Source organism: Hemicordylus capensis, chromosome 2, assembly GCF_027244095.1.
Source record: "Hemicordylus capensis ecotype Gifberg chromosome 2, rHemCap1.1.pri, whole genome shotgun sequence".
Classification (NCBI taxonomy): domain Eukaryota; kingdom Metazoa; phylum Chordata; class Lepidosauria; order Squamata; family Cordylidae; genus Hemicordylus; species Hemicordylus capensis.
The window spans coordinates 346,439,449-346,461,927 of record NC_069658.1 but is presented as its reverse complement, the minus strand read 5'-3'; the positions used below and the strand labels follow the sequence as shown (position 1 = coordinate 346,461,927).

The 22,479-nt window shown below is 43.0% G+C and overlaps 1 long non-coding RNA gene across 1 annotated transcript in view; it reads left to right on the top strand.

The window, feature by feature from the left end:
* LOC128344099 (uncharacterized) overlaps positions 1–22,479 on the top strand; it is a 55,809-nt gene that overhangs the window by 16,515 nt on the left and 16,815 nt on the right. The window contains exons 2-3 of the long non-coding RNA XR_008315673.1: positions 15,928–16,060; positions 20,023–20,085. This is a non-coding gene — a long non-coding RNA (uncharacterized LOC128344099). The remainder of the gene's footprint in view (positions 1–15,927; positions 16,061–20,022; positions 20,086–22,479) is intronic.

Below are 22,479 nucleotides of genomic sequence, written 5' to 3'. Positions count from 1 at the left end.
TTGTGCCGCCAACGATGCCAGCTCCAGTTCCTTGGCAGATGCCAGCCAGCAGCCAGATTCGGCTGCACCACCCACTAGTGAGGACACAAACAGCGTGCCGGTTGGGGAATTTGGGGAGCAAATAATACAAGTTATGGAGTATCTTAATGGGGTTTTTCCCCATATTGGTATACAATATGGCATTCCCCATATTGATATACAAATACAACGGATATTTATTTACCTCTTTTCTACAAAGTTCCCAAAGTGGTTTACATAGATATAAATGGATAGATAAAATGGTTCCCTGTCCCCAAAGAGCTCACAATCTAAAAAATAAATATATGATATATACCAGCAACAGCCAGTGCCGGGATGCTGTGCTGGGGACAGATAGGGCCGGTTGCTCTCCCCCTGCTAAATAAAGAGAATCACAACTTTTAAAAGGTGCCTCTTTGCTCAGTTAGCAGAGATCTAATTGATATAGCAAGGCATGCTACATGGATTATACTATGGTTCTCCCAAGCATCTGTTTGAAGTTCTCTCTAGCTGAATATGTGATACCATTTATTTCATAACACACATTTAAAATACTTGTAATTACTGTTTTCCAGGGGCGTACCATCCATTAGAGAAGGGGAGACAGTTGTCTCCTGGCCCACTGCCTCAAAGGGCCCCCCGGAGGCAAGTCACACACATCTATCCCCTTCAGCTGTAGTGATGTGCCCAGACCGGTTCGGAGGCCATTCTACAGGCCTCCGGACTGGTCCGGGGACGGGCGGTTCGGGTTTGGATGGATTGGGGTGGGGGGTTCCATTAAGGGCGGGGGAGGGTTTACTTAGCCCTCCCGCCACTTTCCACCTTTTGTGCTGTATTCTCTGTAGCAATGGGGCTGCAGGATATCTCCCTGCCACCCCTTTCCCCGCTTGACTGCGCGCTACAGTCCAGCGCTGGTTTCCTTTTTGGGAGGAGCTTGCTTCAGCAGCTCCTCCGACGATCGCCCTGGCAGTAGGCCTTTTCTGGCCTCCGGCCCAGGTCTTCTGCTGGTGGTGGCGGCGGCAGCCACAGCACCTCCACATGGAACTGATGCGACGGCAGCAGTGGCGAGGCAGCATCCAGCACCGCGGTTTGGTCGCTCGCTGGCTAGGAGGAGCTCACTCAAGCGGCTCCTCCGACGGTCGCCCCAGCGGCCAGCCTTTTCGGGCCTGCAGGCCTCCGGCCAAGGGCTTCTGCTGGTGATGGTAGCTCCAGCAAGGGTTACGCTGCATCTAAGCAGCAGCACAGCCTATTGTGGAGGACTGCGGGGTCGGAAGCAGAGGTGGCAGCATTCAACGAGGCAGCGTGCGGTTTGGTGCCTCACTAACTTTTGGCCAGCAGCGGTGGGGAGAGAGTTGGTCGGCGGCTTCTGCCTTGGGTGGAGCAGCTGAGTGTTAGTGGCCCTTGGGACAGCGGCAGCAGTGGGGTGGTTTGTAGGCGGCTTCAGCCGCAGACGTACCAGCCCGCCTTGTGTCTGATTAGCAATTAATTATTTAAATTAAATGGGGAGACAGAAGGAAAAGAGAGAGGATAGAAAACAAGGGTGGGGGCAGACAGCAGGGCACAGAAAGCAGGGCACCGACAGAATCAACCCCACATGGTCCTTATTGGTGTGCACTGCTTTTGATGAAGGCAGACTGCTTGGTAGTTGGAGAGAGTACAGCCCTCTTTCTTGTGCTGGTCGACTCTGTCCCCCCCACCCCGTCAAGTCAGACCGCAGGAGCTGAGGAGATGTCCTGCCGCCCCATTGCTACAGGAGGCACGCAGTCAAGTGAGGAAAGGGGCGGCAGGATACCTTGACCAGCACAAGAAAGAGGGCAGGGAGGTATCCTGCCGCCCCATTGCTACAGAAAACATGGTGCCAAAGGTGGAAAGCAGCGGGAGGGGTAAGTAAACCCCCCTGCCCTTAATGGAACCCCCCACCCCAGTGCTGGACCACAGCTCTGCGGTTCCGTTCACACCCCTATTCAGCTGTGGCACTCGCCTGATTGCAGCCAGCTGTGCAATGGCCGACAGCCTCCTCAGTGTGGTGAGGATTCTGATGGCGGGGAGGCTTTCCTTTGCCTTCAAGGCAAGAGCTGAGCAGTTGCACCTGTGTGCCCTCTCTTCTCTTCTGGTTGGGGTGCGTCAGCAGCCACATGCTGGCCTCGTGTGCCGATGACTGAGCAGCAGGGAGGTGTGAGGGAAGCTAGGCGAGGTTGGCCAGCCCAGCCCGGTGGCATGGCAATTTGCAAAAAACAAACTTGAATAAAGGACCCGAGGAGGAGACAAGGAGGAGAGAAGCTCCAGAGCAAGCAGGATAGGGACTGCTACTGTGTAGGGGAGGCATTATGTCTCCACACTCACCACTTGAGCCCCTCTTTCATTCCCCTCCTGTGTGAGTCTTTAGTAGCTATTAGCAAGCAGCTCTGAAGTTGCAAGACTCCTCTCCAGAAATGCAGGAGCAGTGTGTGCTGGGAGTGCAGGTGGGGGACAGGAGTGGGATATGAAGAACCAGCGTGTAGGTTTGGACAGCTCAAGCCTTTGAAATTAGGCTTCCCTCTCCTCTCCTCTTTCTCGTCACCACCCCCCCAGACCTGTAGCTGCAGGTAGGAATAATAATAATAATAATAATAATAATAATAATAATAATTTGATTTCTATACCGCCCTTCCAAAAATGGCTCAGGGTGGTTTACAAAGAGAAATAACAAATAAGATGGCTCCCTGTCCCCAAAGGGCTCACATTCTAAAAAGAAACATAAGACACACACCAGCAACAGTCACTGGAAGTACTGTGCTGGGGGTGGATAGGGCCAGTTACTCTCCCCCTGCTAAATAAAGAGAATCACCACCACATTAAAAGGTGCCTCTTTGCCCAGTTAGCAGGGGTAATTGACACCCCCCCCAAATTCTCCTTGACAGCTCAGCCCTGGCTGATCGATTTTCACAGTGCTTCTCCTTGGCTGAAAAGAAATGCCTTTTGGATCATGTTACAGTCTTCCACTCAGGCAGCAGAAGAATGTATTAGCATTTGCATGCTAATTATTTGTCAGAGAGACACAGGTGGCCAGGCCAGCAGGGCAGTTTGTTTGTTTGTTTGTTTAGTTTTTATACCGCCCTTCCAAAATGGCTCAGGGCGGTTTACAATTAAAACCAGAAATCATTAAAACCAATAACAATTAAAACAGAAATACAAATATGAAACACCAATTTAAAAACATCTCAAAAAACAATTAAACTATCAGAACAATTAAAACCCTGAAAACCAGATTAGCTTTAAAACAATTTTTAAAAAATTTAAAAACCCTAAAAGGCCAGGCCAAACAGATGGGTTTTAAGGGCTCTCTTGAAGGTCACTAAGGATTTAAGATTACGAATTTCTGCTGGGAGTACATTCCACAGCCCAGGAGCAGCTACAGAGAAGGCCCACCTCTGAGTCGTCACCAAACAAACTGGTGGTAACTGGATACGGACCTCCTCAGATGACGTTAACATGCGGTGGGGATCGTGTAAAAGTTCCTTGCTGTCCCAAGATGAAGACAAGACAACTCTGTTTGTTTTAAAATATCATTTAAATTTTATAACAATTACTTTTCAGCCCTTTTTTGCAGTATGAAACATACTTTTTTGCTTTTAAAATCAATTCATTGATTGTTCATTGGTGGAGAATGCTGCATGCTTTAGTTATTGAGAAAATGGGAGCTTTTTTGGTTGGTGAGTGCTGGCATCCATTGTCCCATTTTGCATTTGTAAGGTGGGGAAATACCTTACAAATGTAAAATGGGACAATACATGCTCTGTCTTGAGTGGAAAGTCAAGGCAGAGCTGAAAGATTCCTGCAAAAAGTAGTCTTGCCAATTGAAAGCCCAATCCTGCATAGTGTGTGTGCACTCAGAAATAAATCATATTGAATGGGCATAGTTGTAACCAAGGAAGCTTCATCTACTGTACTTAAAAGCAGAACCAGTTTTAAGTTCAGCTTTGTTAGCTGTTGTATTAGTAACTTGTAACTGTAGTTGGGATAGTTAGCAGAGACATGGGGCCAGGAGAAGGAGAGGAAGGCACCAAGGGGCCTATTTTAAAATCTCATCTCCGGGGGCCCACTCCAACCTTGGTACGCCCCTGCTATTTGCTCAACATTAGATGAAGATCCAGGGCCACAACCAGAAACCCACATGGCTCTATATCCAGCTGCCCCTTGTGGTGATCTACCAGGACTACAGCTTGGAGGATCTCCCTGAGCAGTGAAGCATTCCCAAGTAGTAGCTCTGCCCACCCAAGATGGCCATTGTTTCTCCCTCAAGAGAAAAGGTGGGGCTTTGGCTGGGCAATCATAGAGTTTCATGCTCTCCCTTGTCATGGAGCAATTACTTTCCCCCTCCTAAATTCAAAAGAATAACCACTTAAAAGGCACGTCTCTACCCCCTGGTAACTGGGCAAAGGGATACCTTTTAAGTAATGATTCTCTTGTACTTAGGAGTGGGGAAGCAATTGTCCATTTGTATCCAAGTACAGCGTCTTTTCTAACGGCTGTTTGCTACTGTGAGATTATTAGACGGTGAACCCTTTTGCAACAGGGAACCATTTTATTTCTTTCTCTGCGTTAGCTGCTTTGGTGACTTTTTGTTGCAAAGTGGTGTGTGTGTGTGTGTGTTTGTGTGTGTGTATTCTTGATGAGGATGAGGATGATACTGATACCTATTTTTGTTTGTTGGGGTTTTAAAAGATTCCGTGAGCCCCTTTGGGGACCGGAACTCTCTGTAGTATGTAAATTGCTTTGAAACATTTTTGTTGAAACATGATATATATTTTAATACTAAACAGAATTAACATTTTATTTGTCATTAAATATCATTATCTCATATTTTTGCTTACGAAGAAATTTTTGTTGTGATCTTAAACTCATAGGCGTAACTATGGGGGGGCAGGGGGGCACGTGCCCCGGGCGCCACTTGGCAGGGGGCGCCAAAAAGTGCCCCCGCCGATTTGCCGGAAAAAAATCTTTTTTTTATTTTTTATTTTTATTTTTTTTGCAGAGCAGTCCCCCTCCCCCGGTCCCAGCGGGGGGCCCCCCATTGGCATTGCTCATCCAGCACTGGGCGCCGCGGCGTCTTCATAGTCCAAGTCTCTGACTCTCACTCCCCGGCGCGCCCTGCCACCCCGCCACCAGTCGCACATGCGTAGAGAGGAGGACACGCACCAGAGCAAACTTCCTGAACAACTCCCTCTTCTGAACAACTTCCTGAATGCCCGAACCAGTTCCCCTTTTTTCTCATTCAAGTCCTTCCTCCCCTATAATCTAACCACGTTTTAACTGAAAAGGTTCAGGGAGGGGGAGATGGGGGGATGTGGAACCTTGGGTTCCACATCCCCCCATCTCTCCCTTCCTGGACTTTTTCACTATGTAATGCAAGCTAATTTAATTATATGTCATCATCAAAATGGATTAGCTGTTTCAGCCCATCAGGAAAGTCTAAACCTCCACCGATTTAATTAACCAGACTGAAAATTAGATGAACAGAGAATGTTTTAATGAAAGGTGGTATATAAATTTAACAATAAGTAAAACTATCATTAGGAGCAATTAGCGATTACTTAAACATTGGTGCTGCCAAGCAATTTGTAAATAAAACTTGAAGCCCTTTGAAAATAAGCTGGAATTAATTGTAGGTTGGGCAGGGGGTGAAAGTATATACTTCTAAACATTTATTGTTAAATTTATATACCACCTTTCATTAAAAAAAACCCCAAAGTGGTTTGGTTTTAGTCATGGATTTTAATTTTAATTGCTCTTTTTGTCAATGTGATGAAGATTAGTTAAATCTGAGTGGTCTTAGGCAACCAATGTTGCATCTGAAATGCCATTTCATTTTTTATTGTCATAAATACTCTCCAACCAATTTAAATAGCAAAGGTGTATATTATCGCTTTATTCAATTGCAGGGAATCTCAAAAAAGCAGGATTTGCAACTAAGGCAGTGCATATCTTCTCTAAAATGGCCCTTTTATAGTTTTTCTAACTCTGAAATCGTAACATAAAACAAAGCATAAATGCATAAATGCTTCCCCCTCCATTTGAAACCTTTTCTGGTGTAAATAGCGCACAGTTTGGAAAAGGGGAGTCTTTCTTTAACAGCGGGAGAATAAGGAGTCTTTAGCACTATCACCCTGGTCCCTCGAATTACTTTGGAGTCCTTGGTTTTCGTTTTGTTAAAATACAGTCACTCACAAGGGAAAGTCAGGAACAGAACCAGGGCGTGAGGGAGGGGCATCATAATCATAATAATCATCATTGCATCATAATTCTGATGTTTGAGATACAAGTCAACTTCACAGGGTTGTTGTGAGGAAAAACCTAAGTATGTAGCGCATTTTGAAATTTTTGGTAATTTTTGTAATTTTTTAAATTTTTAAAATAAAAGTTTTCTGAAACATGTGTGTCAGTCAGATGTATGTTGGTGGGGGCGGCGGGGGGGGCGCAATTTCAGTGCTTGCCCCGGGCGCCGTTTTCCCTAGTTATGCCTCTGCTTAAACTGTAACTAAAATTAAAAGACCAATAATGGTAGATCAGCAGGTGATAATAGGGGAAGGGAATTAAGAAATTTAATTGTGGTTTCTCCCTCAATCAGGCCCACTACTACCTATGAATGTATTATGAATTTGAACTGTTTTATATTAGTTCTATATTATGTTTTAACTTGTACACCGCCTGGAGATTTATATATCAGGCAGTATAGAAATTCAATGAATACACACACACACACACACACACACACGGATATGTATATTAAGATATGCCTAAACTTACACCACAACTCTGGAAGAGAAGATACAAAGGAATTTGAAAAGACATTTTTGTCTGCTTTGTTTGGCTACCTGTCTATGGCCAAAATCGTAAATTAAAATTTTACACCTGTCTTTTCCCAAAATATCTATCATCTGTCTATCCAGAAATATGTATACACCACTTTTCAATTAAAAGTTCATAAAGCAGTTTGCATAACAAAGAAATGTGGGTGGTTGCAGAGAAGCTTCCCTATTCCAAAGAAGCTCACAATCTAAAAATATACCATTTCTTCTGGATTAGACTTATTTCTATATTATTTTCAATTCCATGGCATAACAGTAAAAGTCTGTGTTATTGCATGCTAGTTCAGCTTTCCCATTGAGTTTCCGTAGAGTTGCAAAAGGGGCCATGCCTGACAGAACAGTAGAAACTACTACAAGTTTAGAGGGCTGATATGGACAATTACTGGCTCACATGAATAGACAAGGGACATGTCAAGGATGTACCCAGTGTAATATAGAGACTTGTGTTTTGGGCAGTATACAATAAATAAATAAACAAACAAACAATAAATATGTTGAATATGTTAAAATAAATAATATAATATCTTTCACGGATGTCCATAGCAGTCCCAGTGTGTCCCTTTATTGCATCAGGAGTCTGTTAATCTGAGTGACCACTCTATATGCACTCCAAATACAATTGTAAACTTGGACAGCCCCCACAACCCCACCCCAAGACAAACAGGCATGATAAAGGGATATGCTAAAAGACCTTCAGGATGTCAGTGAAAGATGTCACAAGAGGTGTGCTCTCAGCAGCTCCCTTTTCTAATTGCATGGGCCAGTAAGTATCATCCAAACTGGACCTTAGACATAGACACCTCTGAATCCAGAAACCCAAATACCTGAACACTGCTCCTACTGTACCATTCTTTAGAGCCATTTTCTAATTTTTGTTTCCCATCCCATGAAGATATCAACATTTCCCATCTATTCCATAAGAAATGCTGATGCCAAGTTTCCAGTGGGGCAACAAAGATTCTAAGCTCAGCTACCTTCTTGTTAAGAAGTTGTTCCACCTCACTAAACATTGCTAATAATCAATTGCTATTTAATTAGCCACTGCCCTGATACATCTAAATTAGATCCTTACTGGAGACACTTAATTTAAAGTGGAGCCAATAATTTTTATTCATTAACTGTATTTTAAACATCTGAACTCAGAATGCAACTGTAAACATCCTTGTTTGGTTAGCCGCATAATTTTTCTTGTAGCTGTTGTGAAGAAATTGGAACTACAGTAATTATTTTTCTTGCATAGCACTTCCCATCCAAAGCTACTGTAGTGTTCTACACTGAACAGAAGGTTAATTTGCGCTATTTGCATACCGAGAAATTAGACATAACATTCCAGATCTCCTAACCAGAATCACCCTTGTAATCAGAGTTTAAAACTAAGGCTTGAAGTAGGTTTGCAAACCCTGGTTATGAGAGAATTTGTTAACATTAATGATAGTCAGCACTGATACAGATCTAATGTATGGTTAAGCAAAGCATGAAAGAAAGGGGAGAATTCACACACAGCCCAGAACAGCCTTACAAGTTCCCAATCGTGGTTACATCTACACCATAACAGAAATGGAATCTGAAAGAAGCATTAGAGCTAGGGATGTGCAAAGCATTGAAAGGTTTCGACTCAAAATGGGCCATTTCGAGGGTCTCAAGCTCAAAACAAAACACCCTTTCAATATGCATGCTGGGAGAAGTAGTCTGAGCTGGAGCTGTGGTATCTCCCAGCCTCCCTCCTGGTAGTTTATCGGTTGCTCTGCTCTTCCTAATTGCTCTAACTTTGAGCACCTGGGCCAACAGAGCCTCGAAGGGTGAGTGAGAGTCACCCGGTGGGTTTTTCTTCCCAACTTTGGCCCTTATAAAGGAGAGGAGCACTGGGGGTGCAGCCTCTGGTACAGCCACCAGTGTTGCTCTCCAATAGGCAGATCACTTGCAAGCGGCCACCAAAGCCAGCCACCAAAGGGAGCTGGTCTTTCGTGAAGACCTTCAGTGGTGGGACCAAGGGCTGGGTTAGGACCTCCTGATAGCAGAATATTATTGTCTTATTATTGGTTGTGTCTTGTGCAGGTATGTGCCTTGGGTTGTCCAAAGATGGAGAGATGGGGGGGGTGAATCTGGGGTGGCCATTCCAGTGGTGGTGGGGAATCATAGCATTGGTAGGTCAGCAGGCCATTACAGAGGAAGGGAAATCAGAAATAGCTGGCCTATCAGCTCTGCTCCCCTTTCCTTGGGGAGCAGTGTCAATCTCCCACAGAGCCTCACTTTGGTACTTTGTAATGTCAGGTCAGTACAAAACACACCAGAGATCATCCATGATTTGATTTTGGATGAAGGAGCTAACCTGATATAAATTACGGAGACATGGTTGAGGGAGGCTAGTGGTCCAGTCTAGTCCCAGTTTCTCCCATCAGGATACACTGTGGAGGAGCAGGTGAGAAGATGTGGGCAAGGAGGTGCTGTGACTGTGGTCTATAAAGACACCATCTCCCTTACCAGGATCCCTGTTGGAAAATTGGCCCATATTGAGTATCTGCACCTAAGCCTAGGGAACAAGGATAATTTGGGACAACGGTTGGTGTATAGATCACCCCATTGTTCAATGGAGTCCCTAAGTGACCTGACAGACCTGGTTGCAGAGTTGGCACTGGAGTAACCCAGACTGTTGGTGGTCAGGGACTATGGGTCTGGGTTGTCAGGAGTGGCTCAGGAGTTCATAGTGACCATGATGACTATTAACAGGTGGTCTCTGGACCTCTGCACGTTGCTGGTCACATGCTCGATTTGGTCTTTTACTCTGATGAGGGTGGGTTTCCATGGGTACAGACTCCTATTATTTCCCCACTGTCATGGATGGACCATCACCTGGTTAAGGTATGACTTGCAACCACAACCCACCTCTGTAGGGATGACAGATCCATAGGTTGGTCCACCTGATTGGATTCAATGGGATTCCAAGAAGCTCTGGAAGGGTTTTGAGTTGTCTCTGCTGCTAATTCTGTCAATGCTCTGTTTCTTTGTTCTATATTGACCTATTTCTACATTGTTTTCAATTCCAAGAAATTGCAAACTTGGAATAACAAACTGAGTATAGCAGTAAACACAATCACTCCTAAGCATTCTCTCCAGTCTGCTTCAAAATTAGCCCTATGATATCCGGAAGAATTCAGGGAGCTAAAGTGGTGAAATAGATGACAAGAGCACAAATGGAGAAAGACTCTACTCGAATCCAATGGGTTACAACATAGAGCACATCTGAAAATCTATGTTTTGGCAATACTTGTGGCAAAGAAGCAATTCTTTTCTGCCCGCATTTCATCTACAAGTTCATGTTTAGGGTTGAGAGAGGGATCATATGCTCCCCCTCCCCCTTGAATCAAAATTTAGAATCATGGGTTAACTGCTGTGATACTTTTAATGATTTTTTTCCCCACATTTGAGCCAATGCCAAAAATTCTCTCATTTGGGCCAAACTGGATCCTGCAATTAGGGTAGAGTCTGTTATGGAGGTATCTAGCAACACAAGTGATCAGACTGGATCATGTTCAGTTTGTGACTCCTGAGGATGTTGACAAGTTGTTTCAGACTGTGCATCCTACCACCTGCTCTCTTGACTTTTCCCAACTTGGCTTATTTTATCTAACAATCAGGTTGTTTGGTCTGGTAAATATCACAAATATTTATAGTAAACATCATAAATGTTTCTCTGAGGGAGCGTAGGATGCCTCCTTTTCTTAAGGAGACTATCATAAGAACATACTTGGAAAAGCCTACACTGGATCCTTCAGAGTTAGGATACTATAGTCCCATCTCTAATCAACCATTGTTGGGCAAGGTGATTGAGAGAGTGGTGACTCTCAGCTTCGGATCATCCTGGAGGAAACTGATTATCTAGGCCCATTTCAAACTGGCGTTTGAGTCTGCTATGGGGTTGAGTCTGCCTTGGTCAGCCTGATGGATGATTTCCAATTAGGTACTGACAGAGGGAGTGTGACTCTGCTGATCTTTTTGGATCTCTCGGTGGCTTTCAGTACCATCTACCATGGTATCCTTCTGGGTCACCTGAGGGTGGTGGCACTGTTCTACAGTAGTGAGAACAGTGAGAGTTACTGTATGGAATTGAACTGGGTGTCTCCAGTGCTCTTTAACATCTACATGAAACTGCTGGGAGTGATCATCAGGAGATTTAGTGCAAGGTATTCTCAATATGCTGATGATACCTAAATCCATTTCTCCCTATCAAGTTCATCAGGAAATGGCATATCTTCCCTACATACCTGCTTGGAGGTGATAACAACAGGGTTGTTGTGAGGAGAAACCTAAGTATGTAGTACACTGCTCTGGGCTCCTTGGAGGAAGAGCGGGATATAAAATGTAAAAATATTTTTTTAAAAAAAATTAAATAATGGGATAAATAAGGGATACACTGAAGTTGAATCCAAATAAGACAGAGGCGCAGTGGGGAAATGGCTTGACTACCAAGCCAGAGGTTGCCAGTTCGAATCCTCACTGGTATGTTTCCATACTCTGGGAAACATATTTTCCAGACTCTGGGAAACACCTATATTGGACTCTGGGAAACACCTATATTGGACAGCAGCGATATAGGAGGTTGCTGAAAGGCATCATCCCATGCTACATGAGAGGAGCCAATGGTACACCCCTCCTGTATTCTACCAAAGACAACCACGGGGCTCTGTGGTTGCCAGGAGTCGACACCAACTTGACAGCACACTTTACCCTTACTGAATGTGGAGGGTCAAGAACCAAGATATGGTTTAGATCTGCCTCTTCTGGATGGCATCATGCTCCTCTTGAAAGATCAAGTACGCAGCTTGGGAGTGCTCCTGGATCCACTTTCTCTGGTTTCTCAGGTTGAGGTGCTTTTTATCAGCTTCTGCTGATACGTCATCTACATCATTTCTGGAGGCAAATGACCTTAAAACAGTAGTACATATGCTGGTAACCTCCAGGCTTGACTACTGTACTTAGGCAAGTAACTGCAACTAGTACAGAATGTGGCAGCCAGGTTGGTCTCTGGGACAACCTGAAGGGACCATATAACACCAATTCTGAATGAATTGCACTGGCTGCCAATATGTTTCCAAGTGAAATACAAAGTGCTGGTCATTACCTATAAAGCCCTTAATGGCTTAGGTCCAGGGTACTTAAGAGACCCCTTTCTTTGTAATGAAACTGCCTATTAAGATCATCTGGGGAGGCCTGGTGGCAACTCGGAGCAGGGCCTTTTCTGTGGCTGACTCAGTGCTTTGGAATGCATTCCCTGCTAAAAGAAGAGCTTCTCCATCTCTGATTGCCTTTTGAAAGACCCTTAAGAAACACCTGTTTGCTCAGGCTTTTAATTAAAATTAATTAAAACTTGTTTTCTTGTTTTATTCTGTAAAATTGTTTTAATTTTTTCGGTTGTGTTTTAATTTTTTCTTTTGTCATTTATTTTGTTTTGTTGTAAACTGCCCAGATACATAAGCTTTAAAATATGTTAAATAAAACAAACAAAATTATTGTTTGACTTTGTGAATTATTCTTAATTATTTATATTCTGTGAAAGTGTTTTATTTTATTTTTTTTATAATGTAACTTGGATTTTGTACACTGCCTAGAGATGTATATATCAGGTGATATATAAATATGATAAATAATAAATAAATAAATAAATAAAATAAAATGGCCAATTTCAAGCTCAGAACAAAACAACCCCCTTTTGATTTAAAACGTTTTTATGTTTGAAGGGCCATTTAGGAGGTGTACATGCAGCCGAGACTGTGGGGCTCCCAGCCAGTCCTGGGGGGATACCCACAATGCACAGCAAACTTGTGCGGTTCCATATGGGATTTCCAGCGGCCAGGGCAACGCGTCCTGGCCCCTGACCCTCTGCACAGTCGGAGAACGCTGGTGTCCTTGCAAGCATGCTATTCACGTACCCTGCAAGGATGGGGCAATTGTCTGCAGGGGAGGTAAGTTTTCACAGCCTTCTTCTAAGGCACCTGAAGCCCTTTCTCACTGAGCATAAGAAAGGGCTCAAATAATAATTTGTCCTCCATAGAGCTGTGCTTTGTTTTCCATGCAGCTGTTCATGTGTGTTTCAAAAATCCTCGTGTAGCTTGTTACTGCTGCATGCTACAATCAGAGACAGCCATGGTATGGACTGGGGGAAAGCATGTGCTCTGCCAGAGCTGTTATGAAGGCTTTCACTGCAGCCTATCTCCCAGTAGACAGGGCAAGCTGCTTTTCAATTTGAAATGGGTTTGCTTGCTCAGCTGGGTGTTCAGCTTCAGCAAACACATCTCCCCTGAACATGCACACTTACCCAGCCTGTGCTAAAGCTATCTAGAGTTGCAGCCTTCGTTTTTAGTTCCCGCTTTGCTAACTTGGTTTATCCTCCGAAGTGCTCAGTCCATTTTATGCATCTGACAAAGTAGTATGTTTGTGAAAGCTCATGCAACAACAAACTGGTTAAGCCTGATTCAAACAGATGGACTATGGTGTGGTTAAGCTGCTTGGTGGGGATATGATGAGTCCATGCCACATCATAATCTCTAACTGATTAGAGGTTAGCTAAACCAGGGATCCTCAACGTTGGGCCCTCAGATGTTATTGGACTTCAACTCCCATAATCCCCAACTAAAGGCCACTGGGGCTTGGGATTATGGGAGTTGAAGTCCACTAACATCTGGGGGCCCAACGTTGAGGATCCCTGAGCTAAACCACATCTTGCAGCAGGCAAGGGGGAAGGCTGGGTAAACTCACCTTCCCCACAGACAAGCAAGTTCTTGTTTGGAAGCACAAACCGCACTCCCAAATGATCAGCTCCGGAGGCCAGGACGAAGTGTACCCGCCTCTGGGAATCCCACAAGGTACCACGTGATACATTGGGGGATTCCCCCAGGAGACAGGCGCCTTTGTTTGCAGCCAGGTTGGAAGCAGACTGGCTCTCACACAAGCAGCAAGCCCAGGTTAAGGGAGCACTCACTCCTTAACCTTGGCTAGCAGCTGGGTTAAAAATCTAGGCAAGGCAGTGCTGGCCCACAGGGATTGGGCCCAATCCTGGAAGTTTTCATGAGCAGCCTAATGTGCAGCTGTGCACGAGAACAGACTCAGTAAGTACTCACCTTGGTACCACTGGGGATTCATAAGTGAAGTCAGTTACAGATCTTGTCTCTTGTAAGTTCCCCTTTATGCAGAACAATCCCTAATTCCAATAGCAGCAACACGGTTGCTAACATCTGAACTGGGCCCTGGTTTCCACAGCTCAATTCTTACTGAACGGCAAAGATGTCCCTGGGTCATATCACTGCAAAATGCAGGGGGAGGTGCTCCTTCATATTCAAAATTCCCTTCACACAGAAAATGTAATGCCAGAGAGAAGAGTCGCCTCATCTTTGTGACATGTAGTTTTCTATGTGCAAAGTTTTATTTTATTTTATTTTATTTTATTGGAGGAGATAAGATAGATAAGATAAGTTTGTTTGGTCATTGACCAGTAAAATTTTATTGGAGGAGCATTAAATGCTCAGAGCCCCACCTGTAATCTGAAGTGACTGCAACTAAAATTAAAATCGGACAGATCTGTCACCTCAGTGAGAACTAAATCCAAATATTTAGGGTCTTTTCAAATCAGTCTATCTCATTTGCACATTCAGCAGAATGAGGTGGTAGGATCCTGAGGCAATAGAATGGACTGTACCATTTTAGACTAATACAAGGTACTCACATTTTTTAATGTTCTACTATATTAAAATATCCCTGCAAGTAGAAAAACTGCATAGCAGTGAGCAAACTGGTCTTTTTCCTTCTATATACTGAAGTGTTTTCTTTTTTTGCTCCAAAGTTTATAGGTTAAATTCACACCTGTCTCTGGCTTCCATGATTTAACCCTGGCACCTCTATATTACATAATAATATGTATTGTAATGTCTTACATATACACTGTGATATCTAGGTGTTCTAATTTAAAGCCATTGCCCTCTGTGAGAAAATATATGGAGCTACAGCCATAATTTAAGTGGACAGTCTGTTGGTCTTCAGCTAACCTTTCTTGTTATCTATTCTGAACTTCAGCTTATTATTTCTGGTGAGATGGGATATAAATAGAAACTTCTGTAAGCTATAAAACTATATTGTCAGGCTTTACTGACAAAAAGGATTTATTAATAATTGGACAATAAGGAAAACTATACTACTACTACTGATATTTATATACTGCTTTTAAACCAAGTTTGCAAAGCAGTTTACATCAAATATATAAATAAATAAATAAGATGATGATTCCCTGAACCAAAAGGCTCACAATCTAAAAATAAACATAAGGTAGAAACCAACAGCAGCAACTGGAGAGATATGCTGTGCTGGGGTTGGATAGGGCCAGTTGCTCTCCCCCTGCTAAATATAAGTATCATTAATTTGAAAGGAGCGTCTTTGCTCAGTTAGCAGAGATAAAGACTACGCTAAGTTTGAGATTAATCACAGCAATGGAACAAAAACACTGAGCTTTTCAATTAAGGCTATAGTCCTATACACACTTACTGGGGAGAAAGTCTGATTAAAACCAATGGTACTTACTTTTAAGTAGGCATACATAGAATGGATTGCACTATAAAGCCAAAAACCTTAAACATTACAATACACAGGTAGGAAATGAGTTACATCACAACCAAGCTATCCTCCTCCAAGCTATGCCCTGTAGGGATCCTCTGCTGATAAAAACAAGGGCAACATTCCTCAGGGGGTGTCTTACTGTGAACCTCTCCCAGCCAGCTTCCTGTGCTTCACTTGCCATTCTCTAAGTCCTGCAGTTAAACAGAGTAATGACCACAGGTTTTGCCCCTTAACTCTGCTTCTACATAGGCTAGAGCTTAGCTTTTTGTTTTTAATGAAAGCTGGGAATCCGGGCAAGCTAACAGGCTAACCAGGCACCAGGGAATATGCTTAAAATCCAGTAAATATCAGGAAACCCATGGGAGATGGCAACCTTAAAAAGCACACAAAATCATGTCATCGCTTCATTCCCCAGGGCACCATTTGGCAACTTTACTGTATATTTATTTTATTTTTCTAGGTAAACTGCTTTGGGAACTCTTGTTGAAAAGTGGTCTAGAAATATTCATAGTACTAGTAGTTTCCACTGCCCACCAAGGTAGCAGCTTTCCTCCAGCAAAAGGAAGAAGATGAGTCCATTGCCCTGCCATCAGGTAAGCACTGCCCCTCCCCTCCAATCTGTTCTCATAAAGTATGTGAAAATTCGCTGAAAATATCCTGTTCTTGTATTGCCTCAGTAAGCTTTTCATATGATCGAAACCCGAGAGTCCGATGACCAGAGTCTTTTCACAGCATACAGCACAAATGTTAGATTTTCCATTTAGTTCAGTTTCCAGTCCATTGTTCCTTTTTCAGTATGAGCTTCCATAGTCCAAAAATATAGATTAGAGTAATAGGATGTATCGGACACCCCTTGCATCAGATCTGATTGGATCAAGCCTTGCTGGGTAATTTATTCATCAGACCCAAACCTGTTTGCCCAACAGGTGTTAGAGGTTGTTAATTTTTACACTCAATAGGTAAAACAGCAGAGCACTAAGGAATGAGAACACACTCCAGTTACAGAGTAGGTAGCAGCGAATGGCTTAGTTGTTGCAGCTATTTAGAGAAAACACATGGAGATCCTTGTAGAACTAAATACTAAACATTTATTGGTTAAATACATTTGGATAGGAAAGGCCTAAACCTAATCTAAAGGACTACATAATGGATAGGTAAGGAGAAGGAGATGTTTCCATCTGCTCTCTAGGAGGAAAGGAAGGATTGTGACTCAGCATAGTAAGTGCAGAAGAATCAGATCAGGGTTCATAGAGTAGAGACAAGACTCACTATCCCTACTCCCAGTGCCCCCTAGTGGTCATTAGGACAGTTGGTGCAAAAGGTCGATGCACTGGAAGTCTATCTCCAACAACAGTTCCAGTTATCAGCTCATTTGTCATCTCAATTATAGCCTTAGTGTTTTTAGTGCTTGCCAATCTCCCTGTTACAGAAAGTTCCATGCAAGCAGGAAGTTTCTGTATCCTCCAGTGGGTTGCCATATATAGTTGGTCACAAGTTGTGTAGGTCTCTTCATATACTTAACTGAAAAGGCAAAGTTTCCTAATACTATATTGTGTTTATTAGAAGCATAAATATATAGGAAATAGTGTTTCAAAGGACTGTCTTTGCATCATCAATCCTGCACTTTGCCTTTGCACCATCAGTAAAGCACTGCAGATTTCTTTTTAGCTGCCTTGCTGCCAATATCAATCACAGGCCAGCTTTGTTTTTATGGTGCTCCAGGGATTCAGTCTTGTTAGAAAGAGAAGCTCTTGTTGCTGTTTATTATAATAGTCATAAAATAGTCCTTGATGGTTGTTAGGCACTCGTAGCTGAAAGTTACTCTTTTATAGGTTTCAATGAAATTTCAATATTTAGGCTATCTGTTGGGTAGTAAAAAAAGGAGTCTGTGCTTCTTGTCTGAAGGCCTGCTTTTCTTCTCCAGTGCAAATCACAATTTACCTACAATTGCATTCATCTTCGTGACATCTTCATTTGATCATATCCACCAGCGTACATATCCTTGGCTACATAATGCAATATTAACAAGAGACTTGATCTCTTAGCAGTAATGACTGTGGGGTGATGGTGAGGGGTCATAATTCAGAGGTAGAGCAAGCACCTATGTTACAAGCAGAATGTCCCAGGTTCGGTCCCTGGCATTTCCAGGTACTGCTAAAAAGACCCCCATCTGAAGCCCTAGACAGCTGCTGCCAATCAGTCAAACGAGAATAAGCTAGAAGCACCAGAGGTCTGATTCTGTACAAGGGACCTTTCTATGTTACTCTACCAGTATTAAGCCAGATTACCTCCACCAGAATGTAAAGCCAGAATGTATGTAAATCAATGTCATTTAATGGAGAACTGCATATTCTACACCAGGCATTCTGAACATTGAGGCCCCAGATGTTTTTGGACTTCAACTCCCATAATCCCCAGCCTCAGTGGCCTTTGGTTGGGGATTATGGGAGTTGAAGTCCAAAAACATCTGGGGCCCCAACACTGAGAATCCCTGTTCTACACAACACTGTTGCTTCTCCTCATCTTGAGCACATTAGCCCTCAGTCCTACATTGCAAACAGGTTTTTAAGCACAAGATATGTATTTTATGCCTTTTTTAAAGCTTTGCTTCCATATTACTGAATTGCTAACTCATTTACACATATGTACATATTAAATTGTTCTGAAAATTATTAAAGCAGAAGTTGCCCAAATAGAAACAGTGAGCAAACAAAATGAAAACCTCTTTAGACTCCATAAATCCAGACAGGTAGCAGCCTCAGTTCCAGTACCATTACATCTATCCATTTCTGATGAACACTGTATTTTACCAGCACAATCTTTGAGTAGACCAGACTATGCAGCATAAAAATGGTGAAGCTTTAAATTAGTAATATAGGATGAACTATAAAAGGCTTAAAAAATAAAAAAGGCAAATCACATAGCTTCCACAAACAATACTAGATTTTTCTTTTTTCTAGACTTCATTTTGAGTTTTCCGCTCTTTGCAAAACTGCTCTTTACCCCCAAGTTGAAAAAATAAGTTAGGAATTCAGAATGAGAACAATTAAAAGAGGAAATTAGCCACAGGTAAGGAGCTCCTTACCAGGCGCGTAACAATGATAGGGCAAGGGGAGACAGTTGTCTGGGGGCCCCACTGCCTGGAGGAGCACCCCAGAGGCACCTCATGTGACTCCCCATTGCCCCCTGCCCAGCCCCATAGCCTCTCAGCCACTTGCCCTCTTCACCGTCTCTCCTGCTTGTTCTGCTGGCCCGCAATGGAAGCAGCAGGCAAGCTGCAAAGAGCTCCTTTTCTCCCGCCTCTCAGCTGATCGGCGGGTGGGCGGGGCTTCCAGGGAGGCCTCCGTGTAGGCCGCAGTGAAGCCTGAACTCGAGTAGGGCCCAAGCAAGCCAGGAAGGAGGAGGCAGCCAGAGTGTTCTCTGCAGCAGAAGACCCCTTGCTGCCCTGCTTAACCCAGACCAGCATTTGCCAGGTAGAGTGTGAACACCTTTTTGTGGTTACCTTTCCCGCCCCCCCCCCCCCCAATATATAGGGATCTGCTTGCCATAGGGCTTGGATGGGGGGGGGAGGGACCGAGAAGTCTCTGAATATTTATTTTGAAACAGCTTGGAAAGTTTGCTGACTTAAAAAAAAACTATCTAAAAAGTCCTATAAGTGGCTTGTTTCATGGCAGAAAATTGCAAAAACTTCTGGAACAGTATTTTATTGATTTTATTCATTCATTCATTCATTTATAAATGCACTTATGTTCAAGTTGTTTTGCAACCCAGAAGGTCTGAGTGAGAACTGTGAAGCATGTGTGGTGCTTTTATTTTATTTTTCTTGTGTGTGAACTGCTCCCCAATAACTTGCAGGGACTTCAGGGTCAATCTGGCCAACATGTGAATGCAACACCTCCATTCCAGAGGAGATGTGTGTTAAAGGGCTTTAAAAGCCTCCTGTGAAAAACCTCCTGCAATCAAACTTGACTGAATTTGTTCAGAATTCTGAGAAAACAAACATAGGTTCACCCTGCATGGTTGAAAGTCTCCTTTGCTAATCTGCAGCGAGGGGCCCATTTTAATAATTCATCTTTCTAGTGTGTTCTAGGCATTAAAAGTAATACAAATGTATAGTACTCAATGTAGATCACTATATATTGTGATGTGTGTGTGTGTATTCAGTGAAATGTATTTGCAGGCAGCATACTTATTTTGGAATATCAGACTTAAATCCTTGGGGGCCTGGGGTGTGCGGAGGCCCTGGACTTTGGGGGGGGCATTTTAAAATCTTGTCTCTGGGCCCACTCCAACCTTGCTACGCCCCTGCTCCTTACAGTACCTGCTCACCCCCTCCCTGCTGCTTTCCCCCCACCAGTGATTGGGGCATTCCTTCCTGTAGCCCCAATCAGTGTCAACATGCAAATGACTGGGGCGCATGTGTGCTGGTCATTTGCATGCTGTGTACTGACCTCTGCCTATTCAAAAGGCAGATGGAGTGGATGTTGGAGAAGCAGGAAGCTATGAAATACACTTCCTGCCACTCTAACTTCCCCAATCTCTGCTTTTTGAGCAGGTAGAAAGAAGACTGAAGGCAGGAAGGAGTGCACAAATGGCAGCTGACACCCACCACCAACAGGTAAGGAGCATTTCCAGAAAGAGCTTTTAGCTCAGAATAGAGGGTGTGCATTCACGCCAAAATCCATGCGAATATTGGGGAGCACTTCACACACAATTCAGGTTTTTCATTTTGCATTAGTGCCTAGACCAACTTATGTCCAGGTTTTTTTAAAAATCCACTTTTTGCATCTTTTTTGACAATTTCTAACTTGCAATCTGCAGTAAAGCCTGCTGTCTGGGAAAGCTCCTGCAATAGTCAGATCAGAAGCATCTGACCCGACTCTTGTAAATACTTTAGAAGGGCTCAGCACAAGGAGGGAGGCCACTGGCAACCTTCACTCTCCACATGGAGCCCTGGCAAAGCTTTGGAGGGAAGGATGCCTGCCAGCCTTTCCTCCTCTTCCCAAAAGGCTTGCAAGGGTCAATCTGGTGCTTGCACGCCTTTGCAAGGAGGAGTGCCAGCAGACTCAGCTATTTAGGAATTCCAGAGGGGCAGCTTTGAAAGGGTAACAAAAGAAAAATTGGGTGTGTGAATGAACCTATGTGCTGCATACCCCATGACAACACAAATTTAATTCCCATACAAATGAGAGCACCTGCTATTAAAAATAACTATACACCAAGCTATTTACAAAATTTAAATGCCCATTTCGTCACCTTTTCCATTCCTTTGGATTGCAGCTGAATGGAAATCCTTAGATTTGTCCAGTGTCCAACTGTAAAACATGGATATCAGACATATCTCTGCTTCTTTATACTTGAAACAAATTCCAGTGCTTGCATACTATAATCTAGAGTATGAGAGAATGAGAGAGAAGTGAGAATTTCAGCTGAATAAAAAGTGGAGAATTTTTTTTTTTCATTTTTCTTGGATCTACTAAAGGAATAAGTTAGCTCTCTATCCTGAAAGGATTAGGACACAGAACACATTTATTGTACAAGCTGATCACTCTCAGAAACACAAATCATAATAGCCTTTGTATCATTATAAAAACACTGTGCATTCATGAAAAGGTGATTTGTGATGGAAAGTAATCCAGAGTAAACTGTGAAAGGAATATTTTATGGAAATTAACTAGGCTTAGCATTTTGATACATTTTTACTATGCATTTCCCCCCACTGTACTGGTGTCTCATGTACTGTAAATGATAGCAGTTTAGCAAAAATGAAAACTGTAAAGAATGATTTTCAAGAGTTATGCCATGCAACAGAGCTACAGTTATTGCCTACCTACAAAATAGACCATCGCAGTCAAAGTGTATAGAGCCTGTAGTTTAAAAGCAATATTTATATGAGTTTATGGATTAAAGAGACTTGAGAATTTAAATGTTTCTCTTACTTGAAGTGGGCAATTATTTTGTGTAGGCTGAACTAGCCACAGTGGTTCAGCCTGTATTTTTAAAGCTTCAATTTCAGGATGATGATGATGAGATGATGATTTTAATTCATACAATCTATTTAATGTATACTACCCTGAGCCACTTTAGTAAGGGCACTAAAGTCAAACATGCATAATAAAACAATTAAAATGTTAAAAAAAAATTACACCAGATTAAAATTAAAATTAGATATTAAAAGTCAGGCTAAAAAGATGGGTTTTTAAGGCTCTCCTGAAGGCCTCCAAGGAAAATAATCTTCTTATATCCATGGGGAGCATGTTCCACAACCTAGGGGTGATAACTGAGAAGGCCTGATCCCAGGTCAGTCACCACCAGATGAACTGGTGGCACCCAAAGATGGACTCTCCTAGTGATCTTAGTGAGTGGTGGGGATCTTATAGAGAATGGCGCTCTCTCAGGTAACCTTGACCTAAGCCATTCAGGGTTTTAAAGGAGCCAATCAGCACTTTGTACTTTTTCAGGAAACATATCGGCAATCAGTGCAATGGTTTACAAATAGTTTAGGAACAGGTTGGTATCAAATGGACTAATCCCTTGGAAACAGCACTTAAATCACTGTCAGTTACTTTTTTATTAAAGTAAAAGACTTTAAGGGAAAGCTGAAAAACCTCTATTTTTTAACAATATTGAGTTCTGAAGTACAAACAAAGCGATGAGCAACAAGTGATAGTCACTGGTGATATGTGCAACGTAATACACATTAGGGGGGAAAGAATCATAATTAGTCTCTAAAAGGCAGAATGGCACAGAATGCACATTTCTGGGCATCCATCCACTTCCTCCAGTCCTCAGCCTAGTTCCCCCAACACAACATTCTCTCTTCCATTACAACTTGTCCCCCCCCCCCATTTCTTATTTTTTCCTCCCCGCCATCCCAGCTGATGCATACACAAGAAGTCACCACAAGGTTCTTTGAGGAGAACTTTGACATAGTAATTTTGGCTTATGCAGCATTTTGTGACTGATTGAACTTTTAAACTTGAATCAAGCTAGAAAAGGAGGACTCATGATC